We start from the raw sequence: 4,933 nt of genomic DNA on the forward strand, positions 1-4,933 counted from the left end.
GGATGTCACCATGACTGTCATTTATAGAGAGGAGACAGTGGGGGTGGAGGAGATCTAGAAGATAAGAAAGGTGGTGGTGGTGGTGGTGGTGGTGGTCGTCGTCGTCGTCGTCGTCGTCGTCGTCGTGATGGTAATGGTGATGGTGGTGATGGCGGCGGCTTTTGCGACGGCAATGAAGGTGACAGAGGCTGTGTTGGCTATGAGGGTGTCTGGAGGTTGAAGGTGGTTGTGTTGGTAGTGGTGGTCATGCTAATGGTAGTGATGGTAGTGGTGGTGGTGGTAGTAGTACTGATAGTGGTAGTGGTAGTGGTGGAAGTGGTGGCAGTGGGGGTAGTGGTGGCAGTGATGGTGGTGCTGGTGGTGCCGGTGGCGGCAGCGACGGTAGTCTCGGTAGTGGCGGTGGAAGAGGTTGCAGCAGAAGTAGTGGTGCTGATGGTGGTGGTGGTGAGGTGTAGTCGGTGTAGCTGACTCTAGCAGAGTTTGGGTGACAATAATATTGATAAATGAATCGATTATAGGACAATTGAGGTGAGGGAAGAAGGGGGAATTGGAGAAAAAGAGAGGAAAAGAAGGAGAAGGAGAGGGCAAGAATCAAAACAAGAACAAGAAGAACAAGCAGAAGTTTGAAGACAAGGCAGAGATGAAACAATAGGAATATTATGAGGAACAATAGAGCTGGTGTTAAGAGGAGTAGGAAGAACTAATCACGTCAGGTTGATTCGAGATTAACGCTGAGGTGGAGGAACGGGCTCTTTGCCCGCTCATTATGTATGAATGTCATTATTTCGAGGGAAACAGCCGGTTTCTAACCTAGATCCAATGCTCCTTCATTGGAATTTCAACACATGCAACAGGGTATTTTTGTATGTAATAATACAAATAATATGTGAGTATATGCATATATATGTACATGTATGTACATACCTACATCTACATATATATATAGATGCATATCTGGTTACAGGACGTCACAAAAAAACGTGAACAAAATGAACAACAGAACATAAACAGAGCACAGAAAACGTACAAGCCACATAGAGAACATTTTCTTCATCAGCTGCCACCATTCTAAAACTAAGCGTTTCGAAGAGTTAGGGCAGGTATGTATGTATGTATGTATGTATGTATGTATGTCTCTTCTATTTTTTAATTATCATAAATCTTCCACTGAGGAAGGAGCCGGTTTCCAACAAAGATACAAGGCCTCATCTTTGGAATGTAGTTAACACAGACTAATTCACATTTGGAACTTGAGAAAAGTCTTGCATATTTTTACTGTTCCTCTCACAGACTGGACTTGTAATGTCAGAATCAGCCGGTCAGTTTCTCTTTCTGGAAATCCCAGTTTATCCAGATTCTACCACCACTACATACATACATGTATGTATGTATGTATGTATGTATGTATGCATGCATGTATTCTTTTATTCTTTTACTTGTTTCAGACATTTGACTGCGGCCGTGTTGGAGCACCACCTGAAAGCATTCTTTTTTAGTTGAAGAGTTACTCTTTGTAAGTCTAGTACTTATTCTATCGTTCTATTTTGCCGAACCGCTAAGTTACAAGGACGTAATCACACCAACATCGGTTGTCAAGTGATGCTGTGGGGGACAAACACAGGTACAAAGACACAGACATCTTTCATTTTCCGTCTACTAAATCTACTCACATGGTTTTGGTTGGCCCAGGGCTATAGAAGAAGACATTTGCTCAAACTGCCATGTGGGACTGAACGCGGAACCATGTGGTTGGGAAGTAAGGGTCTTACAACGCAGCTACACCTGTGCCTATGGTATGTTATTGTCGTTTCTCTCTTTTCTGTTACTTGTTTCACTCATTAGACCGCGGCCATGCTGGGGCACTGCCATGAAGAATTTTTAGTCGAATGAGTCGACCGCAGTACTTAATTTTTTATTAAAGCATATTACTTATTCTATTGTTCTCTTTTGCCCGAACCACTAAATTACGGGGGTGTACACACACCAATATTCTGCTCAGCACTGTGGTGGTGAGCAGAATATTTGCTGTAGCCCATCTTTTATACCAAGACAAAACAATGTCCATAACAATGTCCAATCAGTTAAGATCAGAAGCCACGAGAGCCATGTATGTATGTATGTATGTATGTATGTATGTAAACAAATAATAAATGAGTATATGCATATATACGTACAAGTATGTACATACCTACATCTACCTGTATATATAGGTGCATATCTGGGCACAGGACATTGCAAACAAAACGTAGACAAAAAATAATAGCCAGAGTACAGAAAACACACAGGCCACATAGAGAACATTTTCCTTCATCAGCTGCCCCTATTCTAACACAGGCGTTTCGAAGAGTTGTATGTATGTATGTTTGAATGAATAAATAAATGAACGCATGAATGAACGAATGAAACTACCTTATAGTTCTGCGTACTTTCACATTTTGTAGTTTTCTTGAGTGTTTTTTGTGTGTATTGCTTGTATCACAATCATATCTATACGATTAACAGTTGTACCCTCAATATTTTGATTAATCGTGGCAGCTTATCTAATTCAACATTTCAAGCTTGTTTGCGCTGTTTTGAGAGAAGACATTTTAAAATCTAATTCAGCCTAAACACCCGATAATTTGAGTCCACTACATTAATTTCAAGGTATAATTCTAAATTAATCTTATCATCAAAAGGAAAGCTGTATGTGCATATTCGTGTATGGTATGAGTATGCTTGTGTAGAATTAAATAGATAAATGACAAGAAGAACTGTTGACCTATTTGATGTTGAGCCAATCTCATGTCTTCTCAAATAGCTTCTAAATGTAGGCTGCAGAATTTCATCAGTACCAAATAGAAATGAAACGTCAGTCAAGCTTTTAATTACACTAGCAACCATCTTCAGAGTAGACTTTAACTTGTCCACTTATTTCCTCTGAAATAAGAAGACAAGAAATAGTTAGCAAGCAGATAAAACGAACACTTATAAACACCCTTATACCTTTTAACTTTTCTTAAAAGTGAATCTGGATTGATTGGATGGTCTTTGTGTTTCAAAATATCGTTAATCTGAGAGTAAGATCGTGGAAGGTATCAGAGATGGTCTGATGTGCTAAGTTGGATTGCTTTACTGTGGTTACACACACACACACACACAACCACACAAACACTCGCATATATATATATTTCTATATTATCAAGATATATATGCTTTTACATCAAGTTATATGAAAATAATTTTACAATAAACTGAAAGATTACTCAACACCTTTTGTACATTACATATTTATTTTTTCACAAAAAAATAGCGATGACAGTGACTTCGAAATTTCGGCCTGCTAGCCTTCATCAGACAGTCCAATGAAGAGTGTTCTGATTTCAGTGAGATTTAGTCGCTATATATTGATAGTAATATCTTATCTAACTGCCTTTAGTTGCGCCCAAAGCTAAAAGTAGCTGGGGCTGCCTGCTGGAGCCTAGCAGCAGATATAAAAAGGGGAACTTGACATGACGATCAGTCGGACGCTGACACTCGTTGATGTTGCATCGAAGAGGCCAGGGAATAAAAGAAAGAAGACATACACCCAACACCAGAGCTGAAGACACCTCCGAAAGGATGGGCCCCGCCGCGTCAAAACGGTAGAGGAGTAGGGGCCGAAACCGGACGTGGTTCCTCCTGATGATGTCTTGAGCTAACTGGATCCTATAAAGGAGCTGTTGTGGTAGCAGACCACGAAACATGGTTGAAATTCCTCCTGACTTATTTCTATATTGCCCTCGCTTACAAACTAAAATATCGGTTTTAGATATCTTTACGTAACATCGTGTTGATAATGTCTAACCAAAGGACAGTCCTGATTAAGCAGACCTATGTAAAAGACGTTCCAGGTGTATTAACCCTATCTCAATTTAGACGTTTAGTATCTAGGACTATATTGTCGTTTCTTTTCATTTTTTTTTTTTTCAAATACTGAGACCTGAGCAGAAGATTTGGCTGCTATCTTTAACTAGTCGAGAGACTACATTGAGGCTTACTTCAGATCTATATAAAAGATTTTCCAGCTGTGCTGATTCCGTCTAATTTTCAAAAGTTGGGTATCTAAAACGACATTAGTCAATGTATCATTTTCTTTTTTTTTTTTTTCTATTTTTCGTTATATACTTATTTATTTTGAAAATAGTGGGGCGAGATCCGAAGGAAATTTAGCTCCTATTTCTAGCCATTCGAGACACTACTTGTTGCTTTCAGTAACTAAGTTGAGGTCCAATGCGACAATAGTATTTCTGAGGATTTATCTAAATGCCTTTATAACGACATTTTCTCCTCCAGTTCCCACTTTATTAACTGCGGAAGACGGCGAACTGGCACAATCGTTAGCACGCCGGGCAAAACGCTTAGCAGCATTTCGTCCGTCTTCCCGTTCTACGTTCAAATTCCGCCGAGGTCGACTTTGCCTTTCATCTTTTCGGGGTCGATAAATTAAGTACCAGTGGAACACTGGGGTCGATGTTTCAGGTTTTGTATTATTATTATCTTGGCGGCGAACGAGAGGAATCGTTAGCACGCCGGACAAAATGATAAGCGACATTTAGTCCGTCTTTACGTTCTGAGTTTAAATTCTGCTGAGATCGATATTGTCTTTCAACTTTTCGGGGTCGATTAAATAAGTACCAGTCAAGCATTGGCGTTGATGTAGTTGTCTGTCCCCACTCCTTCAAAATATTAGGCTTTGTGCCTATAGTAAAAAAAGATTATTAGCTGCTAAGTCAACTTCACTGTCCAAATCCATACTCTTTTACTCTTTTACTTGTTTCAGTCATTTGACTGCGGCCATGCTGGAGCACCGCCTTTAGTCGAGAAAATCGACCCCAAGACTTATTCTTTGTAAGCCTAGTACTTATTCTATCGGTATCTTTATGCCGAACCGCTAAGTTACGGGGACGTAAAC

Source organism: Octopus bimaculoides, chromosome 5, assembly GCF_001194135.2.
Source record: "Octopus bimaculoides isolate UCB-OBI-ISO-001 chromosome 5, ASM119413v2, whole genome shotgun sequence".
Lineage (NCBI taxonomy): Eukaryota > Metazoa > Mollusca > Cephalopoda > Octopoda > Octopodidae > Octopus > Octopus bimaculoides.